The sequence below is a fragment of the Saimiri boliviensis genome, chromosome 13 (genome assembly GCF_048565385.1).
Source record: "Saimiri boliviensis isolate mSaiBol1 chromosome 13, mSaiBol1.pri, whole genome shotgun sequence".
Lineage (NCBI taxonomy): Eukaryota > Metazoa > Chordata > Mammalia > Primates > Cebidae > Saimiri > Saimiri boliviensis.
Window position 1 is genome coordinate 51,608,156 of NC_133461.1, and position 25,770 is coordinate 51,633,925.

The 25,770-nt window shown below is 39.6% G+C and overlaps 1 protein-coding gene across 1 annotated transcript in view; it reads left to right on the forward strand.

Moving 5' to 3' along the window:
• The window catches only part of SS18 (SS18 subunit of BAF chromatin remodeling complex), a 465,179-nt gene that overhangs the window by 180,404 nt on the left and 259,005 nt on the right, over positions 1 to 25,770 (forward strand). Inside the window, exon 17 of the transcript XR_012513138.1 lies at positions 13,257 to 13,402. The gene's annotated coding sequence lies outside the window, so the exon portion shown is untranslated. The remainder of the gene's footprint in view (positions 1 to 13,256; positions 13,403 to 25,770) is intronic.

Here is a 25,770-nt window from a genome sequence, read left to right on the forward strand (position 1 = left end):
TGGAAAGGAAGAAATAAAATCATCTCTACTTGCAAATGACATAGTCTCATATATAGAAAATCCTAAGAAATCCACTAGAAAAATTAGAACTAACAAATGAGTTCAGCCAACTTTCAGTAAATATTTGGTTGGTGCAAATGTATTTTCGGTTTTTGCAATTACGTTTGCACCAACTGAATAATATCAGTATAAAAAATTGTATTTCTGTATACTAGTAATAAATGAAATTAAGAAAACAATTTTATTTACAGTACCACAAAAGAATAAAATATGCAGATGTAAAAGTACAAAACATGTACTTTAAATCTCCAAAACAATGCTGAAGGAAATTAAAGAAGATCTAAGTAGAACATCTTATGTTCATGTATTAGAAGACAATATTGTTTAAATGACAATACTTGCTAAATTGATATAGAGATTCAACACAATCCTTGTCAAAATCTCAGCTGCCTTTTTTTTGTGTGTGCAGAAATTGACAAACTATTACTAAAATTCATATGGGAATTCAAGGGATCTGAAATTGTCAAAACAATATTGTAAAAGAAGACCAAAGTTGGAGGACTCACACTTCCTGTTTTCTAAACTTACTACAACATTACAATAATCAATACAGTGTGATAAAGAAAAGCATATAGATCAATAGAATAAAAATGTGTGTCCAAAAATAAATGACCACATTTAATGTTAATTGATTTCTGAAAAAGTTGCCAAGGATGATCCTTTCCACAAATGATGCTAGGAGAACTTAATACTCACATGCAAACTAGTGAATTTAGGTAGTTTCCTTGCACTGTATACAAAAACTAACTCTAAATGGATCAAAAATCTAAATGTAAAAGCTAAACTCTAAAATTCATGGAAGAAAACATGGGCATAAATCACAGTGACCTCATATTAGGTGAAGCCATCTTAGACATGACACAAAAAGCTCAAATGACCAAAAAAATTAGATAAATTGAATTTCATCATAATACAAATCTTTTGCATTTCAAAAGACATCATCAATAGAGTAAAAAGAAAACCACAGAATGAGAGAAAATATTTACAAATCATGTATCTTATAAGGACCTTGTGCCCAGGATGTATAAAGTACTCTTAGAATTTAAGAATAAAAGACAAATAGCCCACTATGGGAATGGGTAAAGAGGACAGACTCTTTACATGGAGGCTCATGCCTGTAATCCCAGGACTTTGGGAGACCAAGGTAGGAGGATTTCTTGAAGCCAGGAGTTTGATTCCAGCCTGGGCTACAGAGTGAGACTCCATCTCTACAAACCACATTTTTAAAAAAACAGCTAATCATGCTGGAGCATGTCTACAGTTCCCATTTGGGAGGCTGAGGTGGGAGGATAACTCAAGTCCAGGAGCTCAAGGCTGCAGTGAGCTATGATTGTGCCTCTACACTGCAGCCTGGGAGACAGAGAGAGACTCTGTTTAAAAAAAAAAGGCGAAGGTTTGAGTAAATATTTCTCCAAAGAAGACATACAGATGACTAATTTTCATATTAAAAAAGTCCACTATCATTAACCATTAGGGAAATGCAAAGCAAAACTGCAATGAGATATCCTTTCATAGCCATTAGTATAATTATAATTAAAAATGCAGATAATAACATACTGGTGAAGATGTGGAGAAACTGGAACCCATATAGACTTCTAGTTGTAATGTAAAGTGACAGAGTTTTGAAAACATTTTGGCAGTTCCTGAGAATGTTAAACATGGAGTTATCATAACCCAGCAATTCCACTCCTAGGTATAGTCCCATGAAAAACAAAACACATATTCACACAGTATCTTGTACTTAAATATTCATAGTGGCATTATTCACCATAGCCAAAAAGAGAAGACGACTAAAATGTCTGTAAGTGATGAATGGATAAGCAAAATGTGGTATTTCAATATAATAGAATGTTATTCAGCTATACAAATAAATTGTGGTAAAATACCATAAAATGTTATTCAGCAATAAAAACGAATGGCGTACTGATGCATGCTACAGTATGGATGACCCTTGAAAACATTTTACTAAGTGAAAGAAGCCAGTCCTCAAACACCATGTATTGCAGGATTCCATTTATTTTAAATGTCTAGAAAAGATAAATCTATAGAGGAAAAAGTAGATTAGTTGCTACCTCTGCCTGGATGTTTGGGGAGAAATGAATAGTGACTACCAAGAGATACATAGTTTCCTTGTGGGTAATAAAAATCTTGAGATTGTGGTGATGGTTACGCAACCCTGCAAATATACTAATAACCATTGAATTTTATCTGTCAAATGTGTGAGTTTAATGAGTATAATGAGGTATATTATACCTCAGAGCTGTTAAAAAATAATTATAGTTATATGTAATTAGTTTACAGTATTGTCCTTCAGTATACTACCGTGGTTTGAATGTGTCCCCCAAGAGTTCATGTGTTGGAAACTTGGTTGCCATTGTGGTGGTGTTGACAGGTGAGGCCCTTGGGAGGCAATTGAGTCATGAGGGCATACATCATTCATCCTTCTGCTCTTCTGCTGTGAGATACTGCAGCGGTAAGGCCCTCACTGGTGCTGGCCTATTGACCTTGGACTTCTTGGCCTCCAGAACCATGAGATGAATAAATCTCTGCTTTTCACAATTTATCCAGTCTGTAATATTCAGTTATAGCAAAAAAAACGGACTAAGATATATTCACATACAGTCACGTGCTACAAAATGTTCTGGTCAATCACAGACTGCGTATTATGATGGTGGTCCCATAAGACTATAATATCATATTTTTACTACACCTTTTTTGTGTTTAGATCTATAAATACTTACTATTTTGTGACAATTGCCTGCAGTATTCAGCACAGTAATGCTGCATAGGTTTGTAGCCTAGGAGCAACAGGCTATCTTCTATAGCCTAGCTGTGTAGAAGGGTATGTCATTTAGGTTTTATAAGTACACTCTATGATGTTTACACAGTAATGAAATTGGCTTATAACATTTCTCAGAATGTATTCCCCTCATTAAATGATGGATGAATGTATGTGTAATATACACATAACATTAATATATATAATAGACACTAATATATGTATCATACCTATAATATATGTATTAGATTTTAAAGCTTGTTTTTGTTATACAAACAATACCCATCTACTACAGTTAAATTAGAAAATATACACAAGAATCATCCATACTTCCAAGCATTAGGGAAAGCCACAGTTAATATTCTGATATTTATGCTTCCAGATACTATTCTTTGCAAATATACATAACATACGGAAAAGAAGTAGGATCATGCTCCCCAGGCTGTTTCATTTTCTTTGTACTTCAGGCACAGAAAATAGTGATCATTTCTTCTGTATATGCAAGGCCTTTCTTTTCTCCATCGGTCTCTGTCTCTTCTCCCTCCCCCTCCGCCTCGCTCCTTATCTTGAACCTGCTTCCTATCCTTTCACTCACTTGGACACCCATTTTATATCTTTGATTCATTTCCTAATATGCATGTATTCCTGTAAAAGACATACTTTATGTGTAGAAATGGTCCTTAAATTTATGTAAAGGGTACTGTAATGTAATTTTTTACAGTGATTATATTTATCTAAGCAATATACATACATGTTTAGTTATAAGATATTAACTAAATTTCTGTGGCAAATATGCTTTATTGTGGCTAAAAAGCACCTAACACATACCACTTTCACCATTTTAAGCATACAGTTTCGTAGTATTAAGTGTAATTCACATCATCGTGAAACAGATCACAGAACTCTTTGGCTTGCAACTGTGCAACTCTACACCCATTAAAGAACAACCCTTTCTTCTCTCTCCCTCGCTCCTGGTAACCAAGATTCTACTTTTTGTTTCTTTGGATGTAACTACTTTAGTTACCTCACAAGATAGGGTCATACAGTATTTATCTGTTTTCTAACTGGCTTATTTCACTTAGCATAATGTTCTCGAGGTTCATTCATGTGGTATCATGTGTTAGGATTTTCTTCCTTTTTAAGACTGAGTAATATTCTGTTGTATGTATATTGCATATCTTATTTACCTAGTTATTCATCAATGGCCATTTGGATTGCTTCCACCTCTCGCCTGTTATAAATAGTGCTGTTATGAACACAGGCATACAAATATCTTTTTGAGACTGGCGTTCAATTCTTTTGCTTATATTCCCTGACATGAGATGACCGGATCCATGATGTTTCTATTTTTAATCTTTTGAGGAACTTCCATGTTGTTTTCTGTAGCAGTTGTGTCCTTTTACAATGTCACCGATAGCACGAAAGGGTTCCAATTTCTCCATATTCTTGCAAACCATTATTATTTTTTTAATAGCAGTCATTCTATTGGGTGTTAGGTAATAACTCATTCTGATTTTGATTTGCATTTCTCTGACAATTATTGTTGTTGAGGATTTTAAAACATGTATTTTTGGCCATTTGTGTATTATTTTTAGAAAAATATCTGTTCAAACCTTTTGTCTATTTAACATTTTTTTTTCTTTTTTTCTTTTTTTGCTGTTGTTGAATTGTAGAATTTTTAAAATGTATATTCTGGATATTAACCCCTTATCAGATATATGATTTGCAAATATTTTCTCCCATTCTACAGGCTGCCTCTTCACTCTGTTGTGTCCTTTGTTCCTTCCTACACAGAAGTTTTTGAGTTGGGTATAGTCCTGTTTGTTTAGTTTTGCTGGTGTTGCCTATACTCTTGGTGTCATATCCAAGAAATCATTGCCAAGTCCAATGTCAGGAAGCTTTCTCCCTGTGTTTTCTTATAGGAGTTTTCCAGTTTTAGGTATTACATTTAAGTATTTAATTTATCTCGTTTTTTTTTTTTTTTTTCAAGGTGCAAGATAAGGGTCCAACTTTATTCTTTTTTTTGAGACAGAGTCTCCCTTTGTCACCAGGCTGGAGTGCCGTGGCACAATCTCAGCTCACTGCAACCTCCACCTCCTGGGCTTGAGCGATTCTCCTGCCTCAACCTCCCAAGTAGCTAGGAATACAGGCATGTACCGCCATGCTCAGCTAATTTTTATTTTAGTAGAGATGGGGTTTCACCATGTTGGCCAGGATGGTCTCAAACTCCTGACCTCGTGATTCTCTCAGCCTTGGCCTCCCAAAGTGCTGTGATTGCAGGTGTGAGCCACTGCACCTGGCCTCAACTTTATTCTTTTGTGCTTGGATATCCAGTTCAAAAGAACACCACTTGTTGAAGCAAGTGTCCTTTCTCCATTGAGTGGTCATGGCATTCTTGTTGAAGTGAGAAAGAATCTTACATAGTTTCCTCACTGTAACATGTGGACAATGGTAATACAGTAGCTTCCTATATTTGTTTCCCATTGTTGTCTATCTTAGTCCTGCTATAACAAAATGCCATAGACTGGCATGGCTTAAATAACAGAAATTTCATGAAGTTATGCAGGCTGAAAAGTCCAAGTACAAGACCTGGCTGAGTTGATTTCCGGTGAAGGCCTGCTCCTGGTTTTACAGATGGCCACTCTCTTGCTGTGTTCTCGTATTGTACAGTTAGAGAGAGAGAGAAATGGGGGGAGAGAGAGAGAGAGAAAGAGGGAGAGCATGCTAGAGAGTGGGCACTTATGAATGAGTGCTAGCCATCTGGTGTTTCTTCTTATAAAGAAACTAATTCTCAGCTGGGCGAGGTGGCTCATGCCTGTAATCCCAGCACATTGGGAGGCCGAGATGGGTGGATCATTTGAGGTCAGGAGTGGAAGACCAGCCTGACAAACATGGTGAAACCTCATCTCTACTAAAAACGCAAAAATTAGCCGGTCATGGTGGCAGGCGCCTGTAATCCCAGCTACTCAGGAGGCTGAGGCATGAGAATCGCTTGAACCCAGGAAGAGGTTGCAGTAAGCCAAGATTGCTCCACTGCACTCCAGCCTGGATGACAGAGCAAGACTCTGTCTCAAAAAAAAACAAAAAACAAAAAACAAAAAACAAACAAACAAAAAAACACCAATTCTCTTGTATCAGAGGTCCACCCTTTTGATCTCATTTGACCTTAAGTAATTAACCTTAATTACTTCCTTCCTCCAAATACAGCTACACCTTAACATGAATTTTTGACAGGGACACATATATTCTGTATATAAGACCACCTAACAAATTATTAAAACTTTGCAGCTTAAAATATAGCGATTCATTATCTCATAGGTTTTTCTTTTCTTTTAATTGAGATGGGGCCTCCCTCTGTCACCCAGGCTGGAGTACAGTGGCATGATCTCTGCTCACTGTAGCCTCTGCCTCCCAGGCTCAAAGGATCCTCTCACCTCAGCTCCCCAATTAGCTGTGACTATAGGCACGTGCTACCGTGTCTGGCTAATATCTCCCAGTTTTTGAAGTAAGAAGTACAGGCAGGCTTGGCTGGATTCTCTGCTTATGGCCTGACAAGGCTAAAGTCACGGTGTTGTTGAGGCTCTCATCTAGAGATTCTGGGGAAGAATCGAATTCCAAGTGCATTCAGGTGTTGGGTGAATTCAGATCCTCGTGGTTGTAGGAGTATAGGACTGAAAGCCTCACTTTCTTTCTGACTGTTGCTTGAGAGCTTTCGTCGGCTCCTAAGGAGCCTTGGCATGTGAAACTCTCTGCATTCAAAGCCAGCGATCACTCTTGTGCTTCAAATCTCTTACTTCCTCTTCTGCTACCAGACAGAGAAAACCCCCTGCTTTTTTTTTTTTTGATACGGAGTTTCGCTCTTGTTACCCAGGCTGGAGTGCAATGGCGCGATCTCGGCTCACCGCAACCTCCGCCTCCTGGGTTCAGGCAATTCTCCTGCCTCAGCCTCCCGAGTAGCTGGGATTACAGGCACGTGCCACCATGCCCAGCTAATTTTTTGTATTTTTAGTAGAGACGGGGTTTCACCATGTTGACCAGCATGGTCTCGATCTCTTGACCTCGTGATCCACCAGCCTCGGCCTCCCTAAGTGCTGGGATTACAGGCTTGAGCCACCGCGCCCAGCCCCAACCCCCTGCTTTTAAAGGTCTTATGTGATTAGGTAAGACCCACCCAGATAATCTACCTTTTGCCACATAAGGTAACATAATCAAAATCACAGATTTCTCCCACCCCTTAAAAGAGGTGACAAAACTGAAGGTCAGTTGAGTTCATTCTTAGAATTCAGCCTACCACACTCGCACAGGAGAAATTCCACTTGTGATGGCAGCTTCCGCCTATGCCCCTAGAGTTTCATCTTGCCTGTCGTCTTCCCTTCCTGCCTCCCAGTTGGCGAGAACTTTGCTCAGTGCCTAAGCTCTTCAATTCTTCACTGTTTTTGGGCTTGCACATCAGCTCCTAAGTTTGTGTAAGTCAATTTATTGTAAAAAAAAAAAACAAAAAACTCTCTTAATATATAGGTATATGTTAAGAGATATATAGTAAATAAACTTCTGCATGCTTGGAGGAAACAAAGAATGGTATCAAAAGGTGGCATATAAACGGGTGTTCATAGTTTAAACATTCCTGTATTGCTTAACATTTTTATGGGAGTGTAGTCATGTAGTTGTGTAATTAAATACATATGTAAATATATACCTATACATATCCTATTGGAATGCTTACCTGGTTGAATCCTCACTATACCATATTGCCCTTTATTTGCCATTAAAAGTAATAGCAAAAACTGCAATGACTTTGGCACCAACCTAGTAAGATCATGATGACTAAATGAGTTAATATATGGACATATGTCAGAAAACTCACGGGGGTTTCTGATTAATTCTATGTAGGTACTGGTTGATGTTATCACAATTATTATCCCTCAAGTGTGTTTTTAAGATGTATCCATTTTGTTTCACGTCCATCCAGATGGTAGCTTCCACCTGCTGCATCGTATTCCGGAACATAGATCCTCCAGTGTGTTTATTCGTTCCTTTAGTGAAGGATGCTCCCATTGTCTCTAAGTCCCCACTGCTACTCACATCCATGCACGTGCTTCCTGAGTTTGTGATGTTTGGCGGGCATTTTGGGGTTTCCCTGAAGCATGTGTCATCAGTAGTCAGCCAGAGATGTGTGGAGCTTTTGTTACCCTTGCGCTTCTGAGGCTCTCTCCAGTACTGCCTTGTTTTCACCGCTCTGTCCCCCATTCTGAGTCCAGATCCCTCTGGCCGGTAGAGCTGGGGGTTTTGTCACCTGACCTTAGAATGCTTTCAGGCAAGGAAGCCACAGAGTCACTTAATTACTTAATTTACCCAAGTGATAGTTTTCTTTTCTTTTCTTTTCTTTTCTTTTCTTTTCTTTTCTTTTCTTTTTTTTGTGTGTGTGTGTTTTGAGATGGAGTTTTGCTCTGTTGCTCAGGTTGGAGTGCAGTGGCGCCATCTCGGCTTACTGCAACCTCCGCCTCTCGGGTTCCAGTGATTCTCCTGCCTCAGCCTTCCTCGTAGCTGGGATTACGGATACATGCCACTATACCTGGATACTTTTTATATTTTTAGTAGAGATGGGGTTTCATTATGTTGACCAGACTGCTCTTGAACTCCCGACCTCAGGCGATCGTCCCACCTCAGCCTCCCAAAGTGCTGGGATGACAGGTGTGAGCCACCGTGCCCAGCCTAGGTGGTAGTTTTCGTGAGTAAATACTTCTCCAATTGATATCTACTTTTGGTCATTTTCCAGTTACCCGAAATTGACTATTTTTAAAAATAAATATGGTTGTCCAGTCTTATATTTATTTCTGTGGAGGGCAGTCTCTTAATCTCCTCACATCACCGTTACCGGAAGATGTGTTTTGGGACCTTTGTCCCTAGAACCCAGTCACTTTGCCATAAAGCAGCACAGAGACCATATGGAGAGACCATGTGCAGGTTGTCTGGCCAACAGCCCAGCTGAGATCCCAGATGACAGCCAGCATCCACCTGCCTTTAGACGATTCTACCCCAGCTGTTGAGTCACCCCGATGTGTGAACCTTCCCAGCTGAGGCTCCAGGCATTGTGGAGCAGAGAGAAGTCACCACTGCTGTACCCTTCTCAAACCCTTGACCCACAGAACCAGGAAAATAATAAATTTTTTTAAATCCTACTAAGTTTGAGGTAATTTATTAGGCACTAACAAATAATTTGGGAGCTTTGGAGTATGATGATTGGAATAATTTCCCTGGATTGATGGGTGCCTGAGTATAGAACTGCAGCATCCTTTTCTAACATCATTTAGAAGGGAAATCAGGTTCCATTTATGGGTTTCAACTTTTAGCATTGTGTTCTGATGCAGAACCTACCGGTTTGCCTGCTTTTTAGATCTACTGCCACTCCAAATGTTTGATTCATAACATAAATCCTAGTCATTCTCCATAATGCTGAAACTCCAAGCGAAGAAAAGATGTTTGTAATTGTTTATGAAAAACATTCTATTTCTCTTGAAAGGATTACTGCAAAATTCAAGTCTAATTTAGCCCCCATAAAATACGTTGTAGTGGGAAAAGTACTGGGCGGGACAGTCAGAAAACCTGGATTGGAGTCTGGCTGCATGAATCGGGACCGGTCACAGAAATTCTACCAACCTCGGTACTCTTTTAAAAACCAAAGGATTTTTGGCTAGGCAATTTTAAGGACACTTCCAGTGCTAACATTTATGATGAGTTCTAAAGGCCTGGCAACTCCTTAAACGTTCCTAACTTTGTGAACAGAACTTGGCACGATCTTTTAAAATTTAATATTTGCACATTCTTCATCCCAGCAATTTTTTTTTTTTAGATATCTGGCCAACAGATGTACTTTCAGAAGTGTATCAAGGTAGTTCAAGGTGTTCATGACTGTATTATGTATAATAGGAAAAGATTAGAAATAACCTTAAATCAATGCGGAAACGACCAAAGAAACCATGATACCTCTTATTGTTCAATGCTGTGCAACAGTTAGACAAGAATGAAAGAGGCCTATAGGCGGCAATGTAGAGATATGGTCGATACATAATGTCAATCAAAAATGCAAGTTGCACAGCAGGCATATGGGAAAATCATATTTTTGTAAAGTGAAACAAACCCAATCTATTTATTTATGTATATACACAGGACTGCAAGGAAACACAACACAGATCTCAAGAGTCGTTTTCTGCCTGTGGTCATTTTGAGTGATAAGAAATAGCTCTCTTTGGTAAAGATGTCCAGTTTTATATTTATTTCTGGGGAAAGAATTCTCTAGACCTCTTCATGCTTGGTGGGGGAAAAAGATGGAGGTGGGCCATAAAGCAGTGTTTATGCGTTAGAGATTTCTATGTTGCTTAAATTTTTAATGGAAGTGTATTCACGTCGTATGTCATTAAATACACACAGAAAAGTTTATCCTCTGTTGTGAATTTTGTTGCTACTTTCCGAAGCGAAAGTTTTGGTTCAGAGAAAAGAATTTCTAAATGTCCATGAAGTTATTATTTGCCTGGGAGAAAAAAAAACAAAACAGGAGCAGCTGCCAGGGTTGAGAGCATGTTGCCAGTTGAGCAAAACAGCAGGGGGACCTGCTGGTCACCAGATTTGTCCACCCCCTTGCAGGTGCCACTGCTGTTAATAAGAATTACTACTTAAAAAAAGTTGAGAGATGGGGGACTAAAACAGACTATCTGTTGGTAATAAACATGGGAATATATATGACCCAGTTATTTAGATGAAACATAGTTCTGTATTCCTTTGACTACCAGTTTTGTTGTTAGCTTTAAATGTAAAGAACTTAAACATTGCTGTGTAGAAAGAAAGAGTGATCCCAGAGAAGCTCCTGTCTGGTGTTTAATTAAACTATAATATGTGGTGAAATAAATTAAGCATCAGTGAAATTGCAAGTAGCATTGTATGTGGACTGGGATGTTTTAAAATGATGCATTCATAAGAGTATTTTATCTAGACAAACTGAAAATGTCCCAACCTCACCATTTTTAATCCTTGCTTGAAAGCACTCTCGTGCATTATCTTTGTTAAAGAAATGTGGTTGAAGACGGAGAGCATTTAATTAAGAGTTATATAAGCTAAAGGTGGTAACAAAAGAAAATTTTAAAAACTCACTTTACAATTGGTTTCTGAATATTATATTTTAAAAAGTATATTTTGATACCTTTCTTTTGTTTTGTGTTTCATAGCCAACAAAAATATGTGGTCACATTAATTAATATAGTTATGATGACAATATCTTGACCTATTTTTCTATCCACCTATTAAAAATAAACCATGGTACAGTATTTTGATCAATGCTAAAATCTAGATACTTACCACTGGTGCCCACTAGGGGTCATGCTACTTACACGGGGAAAGTACCGATTGTAGTACGGGCGTTGCTGTGTTGGCTGGATGCAGACAGGATTCCTTCAAATGATTTTTGTTCATAGTACTGTATAGAGGAAGACAGTAGCATTGCTTTTCTTCAATTAGTGCTCAGGGTTTCTGTCTTCTAAATATGGAAAATTATTTGAGGATTCATGAAAATAGATTTGAGAAAAAGCATTGGGGAAAGAGGCTTTTGTTTTGTTTTTTTTAGATGGCAGAAAATAGCATCCTGCCTGAGAGTGAATATTCAGTAGGCCAGGGGACATAAAGGTGAGATAACTCGGTGGTTAAGATCACTGAAAAGAGGTGGGAGGATCGCTTGAGCCTGGAATTGAGATCAGGCTGGGCAACAAAGTGATGCTCTGTCTGTACAAAACAATTATTTTAAAAATGAGCTGGACATGGTGGCACATGCCTGTGGTCCCAGCTCCTCAGGAGGCTGCGGTGAGTGAGGTCGGAGGATTGCTTGAGCCCAGGAGGTCAAGGCCGCAGTGAGCTGAGATTGTGCCACTGCACTCCAGCCTGGGCAGGGGAGTGTGACTGTCTCAAAGTATTAAAAAAAAAAAAAAATCTGTCCAGTGTCTGACACCGAATCACTGTTCAAAAAATGGAAGCTACTGTTGGTTACCAAAATAGCTGCCTTCATTTTCTAACTTAAAATAGCCAAATTTCTTGTCAGTTTCTTTTCTGTGTTCTCAAGATGAGCAATTAGAAAGAGAAATTTATGTTTCCTTTTCTTTTAAAAAAATCTTCCCTCTGAAAGACTGTATATAATTTAACACAAATTTGAGAAAGAAATTTACAATGGAAGGGGTAGGGGCGGGGTGGGGAAAGTGAAGTAGGACAGCTTCTTTTCTCATCTCAAAACAAAAACAAAACAAACTTCCAATCCAGTAAGGGAGAAAAGAAATGTTCACAGAGTACTAGAGTCAATATTCTAAAAGCTGTATAAATACAAGTAATGATCAATAGGGTGGATTGGTGGAAACTGTGTGCTTTTAAGTCTGACAGCCAAACATTTCATTCAAAAAGTTGTATGAGTCTCAGTTTCAGTATCTGCTAAGAACAATAATACTTGCCTTGCAGGATTGGGTGAGAATTAAATGAGATAGTTGTAAAGCCCCTAACAAGGCTGTAGTTTGTTGCCTTTCTTTGTAAGTCAAAGTTTTTCTCTGACCTTCCTCAAAGCGGAGAAAATATGTGTGAGGAAGATGTTTCTCTTCCTATGGGAGTTGAGAAAGAAAATCCCAGGTTAGAGAATCAGGGAATGCTTCACTGAATAGGTGCATTTGAATTGCATCTTAACGTTTGTGTAGGATTTTAAGCTGAAGAGTTCGAAGGAAGGACATTCTATGTGGTGCATATGGCTTGCATGCAAAGACCTGGAGTCACCTTGGTTTCTTTTGGAGCCCTGAGTAATTCAGCTTAACAAGAGTTATGATACATAGAGGGAAAGAGCTGGATGAAATTGGATTGAAATTTAGGGACATACCAAGAAAAGGCTTAAATACCAGGTTGAAGAGTTTGGCCTTTTGGAGGAGGAAGGAGAGCAGCTGGTCATCAGCTCTGAAAAACAGAGATATGGGGCCAGGCGCGGTGGCTCACACTTGTAATCCCAGCACTTTGGGAGGCCAAGACGGGCAGATCACCTGAGGTCAGGAGTTCAAGATTAGCCTGGCCAACATGGTGAAACCCTGACTCTACTAAAAATTCAAAAATTAGCTGGGCATGGTAGCAGGCACCAGCTACTTGGGAGGCAGAGGCAGGAGGATCACTTGAACCCAGGAGGTGGAGGTTGCAGTGAGCTGAGACAGCAGCATGGCACTCCAGCCTGGGCAATGAGAGAGAAACTCCGTCTCAGACAAACAAACAGAGAAACTGAAGAAAACTGAGACATGGGAATTTGAAAGAAAATTCTTTTCCCTGCATTTGGGATAAACTTACTCGTGAGCAGGTATTTATAACATATATTAACTTTCATATATATTTATGTATTTTTCCCTTTTACTTGCAGAGAGCTTCTTTCAACTGAATCTAACATGGGCTGGCACTACAGGGCTCCCAGGAACCAGACTCTACTGCCTACATAAAGCCCATATGCCAACATGTTGCCTTCTTTCAGCAAAGATGATTGGTTCTCGGAAATCAGGAATGTCAGAGGTAACTGATAAAAACAGCAGGCTCTTTTGCCTCCATGTGCGTGTTTCACCTGGAAATTAATCGGCTACTTTGTCCCTTGGCAGGTGTAACTACAGTTTTAGATCCTTACCGTGATACAATGTCCTTTACACTAACACTCCATAAATTACTCTTTCTTTTCATCATAATAGATGAGATCAGGTTAAAATGACATTTCGAGTAAGGAAAACAATCACACAAAACACGCCCCTTAAGTTGTTCTGCTGTGAGGAAGGACCTTCCTATTCATGTGGTTTGGGATGAATTTCAAAATCCCACTCGTGCTTATTCTGCTCTGCACTTTATGTATTCTGGAGACAAAGGAGAATGAAATTCTTGGAAAAAACTTTTTGAAATCCCACTACGGGTAGCTGGTGGATCACAGTGCTAGAAATACCAGCAAAAGTAATATGTTGATTCATAATGATTTATTCTCTGTAATCTTGGGGGCCTATTCTATTATCTCAAACCCCAAGAAAGGAACAGAAGAAGTTAGTTATAAGTAGGAGGAATTCCCATACTCATTACATCTGCCCACAGCGTTCAGCTGTATTTATCAGGATAACTTTGCTAGGTGAAACTGTGCAATCAAACAGGAACACAGCTTTGGAGGCAATTAAGGCAGGAGACCAGGTAAAAATAAAGCTTTAGAAAGAAACACCAGATATTGAATGCCTACTTTCAAACTGGTAGGGTATTCTTTTTGAAAAAAAGGCACATGTTTTTGAAAAAAAAGTATGTATATGTGTTCATGAGTGTGTCTTCCTCAAGGTAAATGAATATCACTGTAGACGGATAGATTCCTACTTTATAACCCCCAGTGAATATTAGTCAGACAGGCTGTATTCAAGTGAAACAGTATAAACACAGTATTGTGGTTGGGGTTGATTTATAGGGAGGCAAAGGTGGTTGATGGTTTTGTAAGGTCCATTAACGTGTGAGTCCTCTTGCTGGAAATCAGGAGATATGTGGAATGGAGAATAATGTGATTCTGTTGGCAGGTGACAATATTTAAGTATTGTTACGGTTTACAAGACCCTTTCACATATATTATCTTAACAGCTCTACCTCTTATTGTAGCACACTCAGGCAGAAAAAAAATATGTTAAGGCTCCTTGCAAAGAACCCCACTAACCTGATGGCCCGCTTGGGTCCCAGACCAATCTTTCACAATAGCTGAAGGAGTCCTCTAACTTTGTAAAAGAGTAAAAGGGTTTGTTGAGACTGGCAGAACCCATTCTCTGGAGTGTATAATTTACAGTTTACCAGTTAATTTAAAATTAAGTACATGTACCAAAAATGACAATTATGATAAAGTGGCTGTGGGATCAGCTCCAATCCCTCTTCACCAGAGAACCGGTAAAACCCTTAGCAGCTTGAGCTCCGGCCAGATTCTTCCCTTTCATCGACCTGTGTCTGCACCAGTTGCTGATCCTTTGTGTCTGCTATTATGTCCTTCATCCCAAGTAAATCACTGACTTTAGGGAGGGAAAGTACGAAAAAGGCTTATGGAAAACTCAGATTTTCCGATGGAAAGTACTCAAAGTTTAGACCAAGTTCAGGATCTTCATAATTATATAATGAGGGTTCTAGTGCCCACTCTTTCTAATTGACAGGAACTCTGGTTTATGCAGTGCTGCATGGAAATTCATGACTCTGTTAACCAGAAATCTGGCAATCCAGGCTTCACATCCTGTTTCCCCACCCACTTGATTGAAACTATTTTCCAACTGGCCTCCATTGTACTCCAAATCACCAAAAGCTAGGACAGTGAATGTTGTGGGATTGTTAACAAGGTAGTCTCAACCATGGCATTCTGCGACATCATTTCTGCTGGCTTAATCCTGAGAATGTCCAGGAAATACAATAATCCTATTTTGTTTCCCTACAAAAATAGTCCATATGTGCCAGGCCCATGGTTCACAATAGGAGGTAACTGAAATCTGCTGCAGTCCATCAGTTGAAAAGCCTGTGCCTGCTACTGTCTACAGTGAATTTTGTTTGAATTAAGAGAGACTCTGCCCAGGTTGGCACTTGACATTCAGTAAAAAAATTATCTTGAGCTTTATGAGTTTAGGGAACTTGTTTTAATGATCTGATTTTTAGCAGAGGAGAGCTTTAGATCATCTAGTCTTAGGTGTTTTTGAAATGTAAATGTGCAGAGACAAATCTTATTTGTTTTTGAGTGTTAAATGCATTATTGAGAACATGAATGTTTCCGGCCTCCGGTGGGTTTGCTTTCTTTCTTGGGCAATAGACCAGTCCTCCGACTCCACTATTTGCTAGAGAAAAACCAATTTCACTTCTGGCAATAGAGTTCTTGGACAGATTTGATTTTCTCTTGATGAAAATTAATATTCGGCTGGGCATGGCGGCTCACAGCAGTAAGCCCAGCACTTTGGAAGGCTGAGATGGGTAGATCGCTTGAAGCCAGGAGTTTGAGACCGGCCTGGGCAACGTGTGGAAACCCCGTGTTTACTAAAAATACAAAAATTAGCTGGGTGTGGTGGTGGGCACCTGTAGTCCCAGCTACTTGGGAGGCTGAGCCAGAAGAATCGCTTGAACCTGGGAGGCGGAGGGTGTAGTGAGTCAAGATTGTGCTATTGCACTCCCGCCTGGCACCAGAGCGAGACTCTGTCTCAAATAAAAAAAAAAAAAAAAAGGAAAAAAGAATATTGTTGTTGTTATTATTATTTTTGAGACAGAGCCTTGTTCTGTTGTGCAGGCTGGAATACAGTGGCACGATCTCGGCTCACTGCAACCTCCACTTCCCAGGTTCCAGCAATTCTTATGCCTCAGCCTCCCAAGTAGCTGGGACTACAGGCATGTGCCACCACACTTGGCCAATTTTTGTATTTTTAGTAGAGGTAAGGTTTCACCATGTTGGCCTGGATGGGTCTTGTTCTCTTGACCTCATGATCTGTCCGCCTCAGCCTCCCAAAGTGCTGGGATACAGGCGTGAGCCACTGCGCCTGGCCATAATAGTCTTTCTCTGTTTGTGCCTCCTTTTCTCTGTGAAAACAGAGTAAAGTCTCATATTCTCCCACCCAGCTCATGATTAGTCTACTTTTGTCCACAAAGAAGCTGGAAACTCCAGGTGGGCTTGGGCTGACCTTTGCATAGTATTATACCACTGATTGGTTTAGAGTAGGTATTTCCAAGGTCTTATATTTAGTGGGTAAGATATTTTTTAAATTTCTGTTGATACATAGTAGGTGTATATATTTATGGGGTACATAAGATATTTTGATACAGGTATATAATGCATAATAATCACATCAGGGTAAGTAGGGCATCCATCACCTCAAACATTTATCCTTTCTTTGTGTTATAAACAAGCCAATTATACTCTTTTAATTGTTTTAAGTTATACAGTAAATTCTTGTTGACTGTACTCACTGTGTTGTGCTGTCAAATACAAGATCTTATTCACTGCATCTAACTATATTTTTGTACCCATTAGCCATCCCCACTTCCCCCAGCCACCCCTGCCCTCCCCTACAGCCCTTCCCAGTTTGTGGTAGCTATCATTCTACTTTCTATCTCCAAATGTTCATTTGTTTTCTTTTTTTTTTTTTTAGCTCCCCCAAATAAATGAGATTAGGTAAAGTTTGTCTTTCTGTTCCTGGCTTATTTCACTTAACATAATGATCTCCAGTTCCATGCATGTCACTGTAAACGACAGAATCTCATTCTTTTTAATGGCTGACTAGCTCCCCATTGTGTATATATACCACAAATGTTTGTCATTTGCATGTCTTCTTTCGACAAATGTCTGCTCAGATGTTTTGCCCATTTTAAAATCAGATTATTAGATTTTTTTTCCTGTGGAGTTTTTTTTTTTAAATTATTTAATTTTGATTTATTTATTTCACACCTTCATAACAAAATCAGTTAAGACGGTTAATTAATACATCTTTTCTTTCTTTTTTTTATTTATTTATTGCATTTTAGGTTTTGGGGTACATGTGATGAACATGCAAGATTGTTGCATAGGTACACACATGGCAGTGTGGTTTGCTGCCTTCCGTCCCCTCACCTGTATCTGTCATTTCTCCCCATGCTATCTCTTCCCACCTCCCCACCCTCCGCCCCTCCCCCTATTTCCCCCAATGTGTGTAGTGCTCCCCTCCCTGTGTCCATGTGTTCTCATTGTTCAACACCCGCCTATGAGTGAGAATATACGGTGTTTGATTTTCTGCTCTTGTGTCAGTTTGCTGAGAATGATGGTTTCCAGGTTCATCCATGTCCCTACAAAGGACGTGAACTCATCGTTTTTGATGGCTGCTTAATATTCCATGGTATATATGTACCACATTTTCCCTATCCAGTCTATCATCGTTGGGCATTTGGGTTGGTTCCAGGTCTTTGCTATTGTAAACAGTGTTGCAATGAACATTCGTGTGCACGTGTCCTTGTAGTAGAATGATTTATAATCCTTTGGATATATACCCAGTAATGGGATTGCTGGGTCAAATGGGATTTCTATTTTTAGGTCCTTGAGGAATTGCCACACTGTCTTCCACAATGGTTGAATTAATTTACATTCCCACCAACAGTGTAAAAGTGTTTCTATTTCTCCACATCCTCTCCAGCATCTGTTGTTTCCCGATTTTTTAATGATCGCCATTCTAACTGGTGTGAGATGGTATCTCAATGTGGTTTTGATTTGCATTTCTCTGATGACCAGTGATGATGAGCGTTTTTTCATATGTTTGTTGGCCTCCTGTACCTTCATTTCATTGTTTATCCAGTCAACATTCAAGAGCAAGTTGTTCAGTTTCCATGAAGCTGTGCGTTTCTGAGTTAGTTTCTGCATTCTGAGTTCTAACTCGATTGCACTGTGGTCTGAGAGACTGTTTGTTATGATTTCTGTTCTTTTGCATTTGCTGAGGAGTGATTTATTGCCAATTATGTGGTCAATTTTAGAGTAGGTGTGATGTGGTGCTGAGAAGAATGTATATTCTGTGGATTTGGGGTGGAGAGTTCTGTAAATGTCTATTAGGTTTGCTTGTTCCAGGTCTGTATTCAGGTCCTGGATATCCTTGTTGATTTTCTGTCTGGTTGATCTGTCTAATATTGACAATGGGGTGTTAAAGTCTCCCACTATTATTGTGTGGGAGTCTAAGTCTCTTTGTAAGTCATTAAGAACTTGCCTTATGTATCTGGGTGCTCTTGTATTGGCTGCATATATATTTAGGATCGTTAGCTCTTCTTGTTGCAGTGATCCTTTTACCATTATGTAATGTCCTTCTTTGTCTCTTTTGATCTTTGTTGCTTTAAAGTCTATTTTATCAGAGATGAGAATTGCACCTCCTGCCTTTTTTCGCTGTCCATTTGCTTGGTAGATCTTCCTCCATCCCTTTATTTTGAGCCTTTGTGTATCCTTGCATGTAAGATGGGTTTCCTGGATACAGCACACTGATGGGTTTTGGCTTTTTATCCAATTTGCCAGTCTGTGTCTTTTTATTGGGGCATTTAGTCCATTGACATTTAGGGATAGTATTGTTATGTGTGAATTTGATACTGTCATTTTGATGCTACCTGGCTGTTTTGTTGTTTAGTTGATGCAGATTCTTGATTGTGTTGATGCTCTTTTACCATTTGGTGTGTTTTTGGAGTGGCTGGTACTGGTTGTTCCTTTATATGTGTAGAGCCTCTTTCAGGAGTTCTTGTAGAGCAGGTTTGGTGGTGATGAAATCTCTGAGTGCTTGCTTGTTCACAAAGGATTTTATTTTTCCTTCACTTATGAAGCTTAGTTTGGCTGGATAGGAGATTCTGGGTTGAAAGTTCTTTTCTTTAAGGATGTTGAATATTGGCCCCCAATCTCTTCTGGCTTGTAGGGTTTCTGCTGAGAGATCTGCTGTGAGTCTAATGGGCTTCCCTTTGTGGGTAACCCGACCTTTCTCTCTGGCTGCCCTTAGCATTTTCTCTTTCATTTCAACCCTGGTGAATCTGACGATTATGTGCCTTGGGGTTGCTCTTCTTGAGGAATATCTTTGTGGTGTTCTCTGTATTTCCTGGATTTGAATATTGGTCTGCCTTGCTAGGTTGGGGAAGTTTTCCTGGATAATATCCTGAAGAGTATTTTCCAGCTTGGATTCATTCTCTTCATCACATTCAGGTACACCTATCAGACGTAGATTAGGTCTTTTCACATAGTCCCACGTTTCTTGAAGATTCTGTTCATTCCTTTTTGCGCTTTTTTCTCTGTTCTTGCCTTCTCTTTTTATTTCATTGAGTTGATCTTCGACCTCTGATATCCTTTCTTCTGCTTGGTCAATTCGGCTGTTGAAGCTTGTGCATGCTTCACAAAGTTCTCGTGTTGCGTTTTTCAGCTCCATCAATTCACTTATACTCCTCTCTATGCTGTCCATTCTCGTCAGCAGTTCGTCCAATCTTTTTTCAAGGTTCCTCTTTTCTTTGCGTTCGGTTAGAAGAGGTTCTTTTAACTCACTGTAGTTTCTTACTACCCACCTTCTGAAGTCTGATTCTGTCATTTCATCACCCTCCTTCTCCATCCGGTCTGGTTCCCTTGCTGGTGAGGAGTTGTGATCCCTTTTAGGAGGAGAGGTGTTCTGGTTTCGGGAGTTTTCGTCCTTTTTGCGCTGGTTTCTTCCCATTTTTGTGGGTTTATCCACCTGTTGTCTGTCTCTGTCCCAGGGAGTTGGAGCTTTATGAGTTTCCGTTGCACTACTGCCTTTTTGATTTTTCTTTCAGGTCTGACTCGCCCAGCTAGCAGCACGCCTAGCCACTGCCTGCCCGCAGGGGCTTTGCTGAGCTGCTGTGGGCTCCGCCCAGCTGCCCTGAGCTCTTCCCTGTAGACCTTTTTATATGGGCGTAGTTAGAACTGTCTTGGCAATGGTGGCCCCGCCTCTGTTATGGCGGACTCTCTCTGTTGTGGCAGGTTGCCTCGGCAACGGCGGGTTGCCTCGGCAATGGCAGCCTGCCTCCGTAGTGGTGGAGAGTCTCAGTAATGGCGGAAGCCCCTCCCCCACGGAGCTGGACCCTCCCGGTTCAGCTGTGCTTGGTTTGAAGGGCTCAACCCAGAGGGTTTCCAATTACTGTTTTTGTTTTGGTTGTTGTTGGGGGTGGAGGGGTGGGACCAACCGAGCCTGATCACCTGGCTCCCTGACTCAGAGTCTCCTCTTTCAAGTTGAACGACCCCGCGTTCCGGTCGCCTGTCGAAAAGGCGCCGGGATCTCCCGTGCTGCGACTCACGGAGTCGGCTCGAACCGCGGCGCCGGCTCCTGGCGGATTTTTTGCCTAGGAATCTCCTGGCCTGGCTCGCCATTTCAGATGAATGGGCAATTCTGCCGTCTCAGGGCTCTGCTCGCCAGGCCAGCCGAGAGGGCTCCCAGACCAGTGGCTTTTGTACGGAGAACCGCAGCAACAGGGCGTGGTCACAGCAGCCGCGCGGGCGGAATCAGCCCCGCGGGGGCCAAAACAGCCGCACCGGCTGGGACTGCGACGCTGGCGACCCCTCTGCCTGGGCATCTCCTGGTCTGTGGGCAACAAGAGTTCGTCTGGAAATGCGGCGTCCACTCACCCCCTGCACTTTCACTGGGAGCTGAAGTCCTGAGCTGTTCTTAGGCGGCCATCTTCCCAGCATTCCTCCTATGGAGTTTTTTTGAGCTACTTATATATCCTGATTACTAATCCCTTGCCAGATGGATAGCTTGCAAATATTTCCTCCCATTCTGTGGATTGTTTCTTCACTTTGTTGATTGTTTTCTATGCTGTGCATAAGCTTTTTAACATGATGGAATCCACTGGTCCATTTTTGCTTTGATTGCTTATGCTTTTAGGCTATTACTCAAGAAATCTTTGCCCAGACCAATGTCCTGGACAGTTTCCTTAATGTTTTCTTATAGTAGTTTCACAGTTTGGGATATTAGATTTAAGTCTTTAATCCACTTTGACTTGATTTTTGTATATAGTGAGAGATAGGGGTCCAATTTCATTCTTCTGCATATGAATATATTCAGTATATTTTTTAGCACTATTTATTGACAAGACTGCCCTTTCCCCAATGTATGTTCTTGGAACCTTGGTCAAAAGCGAGTTTACTATAATGTATGGATTTATTTTTGGGTTCTCTATTATGTTCCATTGGTCTGTGTGCCTGTTTTTATGCCAGTACCATGCTGTTTTGGTTGCTATAGCTCTGTAGTATAATTTGAAGTCAGGTAATTTGATTCCTCCAGTTTCTTCCCCCTCAGGAAAGCTTTGTCTATTTTGGATCTACTGTGGTTCAATGTAAATTTTAGGATTTTTTTTTTTTTATTTCTTTGAAGAACATCATTGGTATTTTGATGGGGTTGCATTGAATCTGTAGATTGCTTTGGGTAGTATGGACATTTTAACAATATTGATTTTTTTCCAGTCCATGAACATGGAATATCTTTTTATTTTTTGATGTCTCCTTTCAGTTTCTTGCATCAATGTTTTATAGTTTTCGTTTTGGAAATTTTTCACTTCTTTGGTTAAGTTTATTCCTATGTATTTAATTTTATTTGTAGCTATTATAAATGGGTTTACTTTCTTGATTTCTTTTTCAGATTGTTCATTGTTAGCATATAGAGATGCTGCTAATTTTTGTTTGTTGATTTTGCATCCTGCAACTTTACTGAGTTAGTTTATTAGTTCTAATAGTTTTTTAATGGAGTCTTTAGGTTTTTCCAAATCTAAAATCATATCATCTGCCAACAAGGATAATTTGACTTCTTCCTTTCTAATGTGGATACCCTGTATTACCTTCTCTTGTCTGATTGCTCTAGGTAGGACTTACAATACTACATTGAATCACAGTGGGACTAGCTGTGGGTCTGTTGCATATGGCCTTTATCATATTGAGGTATGCTCCTTCTATAATCATTTTTTGAGAGTTTTTATCATGAAGAGATGTTGAATTTGATCATATGCTTTTTCAGCATCAATTGAAATGATCATGTGGGTCCTCCATTCTGTTAACATGCTGCAGCACATTGATTGACTTGCATATGCTGAACCATCCTTGCATCCCTGGGATAAATCCCACTTGGTCATGATGGATGATTTTTTGAATGTCTTGTTGAATTTGGTTTGTTAGTATTTTATTGAGGATTTCTTCACTGATGTTCAGCAGGGATATTGGGCTGTAGTCTTCTTTTTTCCATGTTTCTTTTTCTGAGTTTGGTATCAGAGTAATGCTGGCCTTGTAGAGTGAATTTGAAAATATTCTCTTCTCTATTTTTTGGAATAGTTTGAGTAGGATCGGTATTAGTTCTTCTTCAAATGTTTGGTAAAATTCAGCAGTGAAAGCATTGGGTCCTGGGCTTTTCTTTGCTGGGAGACTTCTTATTATGTCTTTGATCTTATTGCCTGTTATTGATCTGCTCAAGTTTTGGATTTCTTTATGGTTCAATCTTGGTATCTTGCATATGTCTAGGAATTTATCCATTTCTTCTAGATTTTCCAATTTATTGGCATATAGTTGCTCAAACCAGCCTCTAATAATCCTTTGAATTACTCTGGTATTGGCTGTAATGTCTTCTTTTGCATCTCTGATTTTAATCTTCTCTCTTTTTTTCTTAATTAGTTGGGCTTAAGTTTTGTTGATTTTATCTTTTCCAAAAAAACAACTCTGCTTCATTGATCTTTTGCATTTATTCTGTTTCAATTTCATTTATTTCTGCTCTGGTTTTTATTATTTCTCTTCATTGATGAATTTTGGGTTTGATTTGTTCTTGCTTTTATAGTTCTTTAAGATGCATCATTAGCTTGTTTATTTGAAGTTTTTCTGCTTCCTTTTGCAGGTATAGCTGTAAACTTTCCTCTTAGCTTTGGCTGTATTCCATAGGCATTGATATGTTGTGTTTTTATCATCATTTGTTTAAAGAAATTTTTCAATTCCTTCTTAATTTCTTCATTGACCCACTGCTCTTTCAGGAGCATATTGTTTAATTTCCATGTGTTTGTATAGTTTCCAAAATTCCTCTTGTTATTGATTTCTAATTTTATTCCACTATGGTCAGAGAAGATACTTGATATGATTTCAGTTTTTATGAATGTTTAAAGACTTGTATTGTGACATAACATAATTGCCTCTCCTTGAGAATGATCCATGTTCTGAGAAGAAAAATGTGTATTCTACAACCATGGAATGAAATATTCTTCAAATATCTATTAGGTTCATTTGTCCTATAGTGTGGATTAAGTCCAATGTTTCTATGTTGAGTTTGTGTCTGAATGAAGTGTCTAATGCTGCAAGTGGGGTGTTGAAACCTCCAGCTATTATTATATTGGAATTTCTCTTCAGCTTTAATAACATGTGCTTGAGGTATCTGGGTGCTCCAGTGTTTGGTGTATGTATACTTACAATTGTTACATCCTCTGGATTGACACTTTGATCATTATATAATGACCTTGTCTCTTTTGATACTTTTTTTTTTTTACTGCTATAAATTTTATTTATTTTTATTTTTTTATTTTTTATTTTTTATTTTTTTTTATTGCATTTTAGGTTTTGGGGTACATGTGATGAACATGCAAGATTGTTGCATAGGTACACACATGGCAGTGTGGTTTGCTGCCTTCTGTCCCCTCACCTGTATCTGTCATTTCTCCCCATGCTATCTCTTCCCACCTCCCCACCCCCCCACCCCTCCCCCATTTCCCCCCAACGGACCCCAGTGTGTAGTGCTCCCCTCCCTGTGTCCATGTGTTCTCAATGTTCAACATCCGCCTATGAGTGAGAATATACGGTGTTTGATATTCTGCTCTTGTGTCAGTTTGCTGAGAATGATGGTTTCCAGGTTCATCCATGTCCCTACAAAGGACGTGAACTCATCGTTTTTGATGGCTGCGTAATATTCCATGGTGTATATGTACCACATTTTCCCTATCCAGTCTATCATCGTTGGGCATTTGGGTTGGTTCTAGGTCTTTGCTATTGTAAACAGTGCTGCAATGAACATTCGTGTGCACGTGTCCTTGTAGTAGAAGATTTATAATCCTTTGGATATATACCCAGTAATGGGATTGCTGGGTCAAATGGGATTTCTATTTTTAGGTCCTTGAGGAATCGCCACACTGTTACTTTGGGCAGTATGGCCATTTTCACGATGTTGATTCTTCCTAACCATGAACATGGAATGTTTCTCCATCTGTTTGTATCCTCTCTTATTTCGTTGAGAAATGGCTTGTAGTTCTCCTTGAAGAGGTCCTTTACGTTCCTTGTTAGTTGTATTCCTAGGTACTTAATTCTCTTTGTAGCAATTGTGAATGGCAGTTCGTTCTTGATTTGGCTCTCTTGAAGTCTATTACTGGTGTATAGGAATGCTTGTGATTTTTGCACGTTGATTTTGTATCCTGAGACTTTGTTGAAGTTGTTTATCAGTTTCAGGAGATTTTGGGCTGAGATGATGGGGTCTTCCAGATATACAATCATGTCATCTGCAAATAGAGACAATTTGATTTCCTCCTTTCCAATTTGGATACCCTTTATTTCTTTTTCTTGCCTGATTGCTCTGGCTAGAACTTCCAGTACTATATTGAATAGGAGTGGTGAGAGAGGGCATCCTTGTCTAGTGCCAGATTTCAAAGGGAATGCTTCCAGTTTTTGCCCATTCAGTATGATATTGGCTGTTGGTTTGTCGTAAATAGCTTTTATTGTTTTGAGATACGTTCCGTCAATACCTAGTTTATTGAGGGTTTTTAGCATAAAGGGTTGTTGAATTTTGTCGAAAGCCTTCTCTGCATCAATCGAGATAATCATGTGGTTTTTGTCTTTGGTTCTGTTTATGTGGTGAATTACGTTTATGGACTTGCGTATGTTGAACCAGCCTTGCATCCCTGGGATGAATCCTACTTGATCATGGTGGATGAGCTTTTTGATATGCTGTTGCAATCGGTTTGCCAGTATTTTATTGAAGATTTTTGCATCTATGTTCATCATGGATATTGGCCTGAAATTTTCTTTTCTTGTTGAGTCTCTGCCGGGTTTTGGTATCAGGATGATGTTTGTCTCGTAAAATGATTTGGGAAGGATTCCCTCTTTTTGGATTGTCTGGAATAGTTTCAGAAGGAATGGTATCAGCTCCTCTTTGTATGTCTGGTAGAACTCAGCTGTGAACCCATCTGGACCTGGGCTTTTTTTGGGTGGTAGGCTCTTTATTGCTGCCTCGACTTCAGACCATGTTATTGGTCTATTCAGGGTTTCGGCTTCTTCCAGGTTTAGGCTTGGGAGGATGCAGGTGTCCAGGAATGTATCCATTTCTTCCAGGTTTACTAGTTTATGTGCATAGAGTTGTTTGTAATAATCTCTGATGATGGTTTGGATTTCTGTGGAATCTGTGGTGATATCCCCT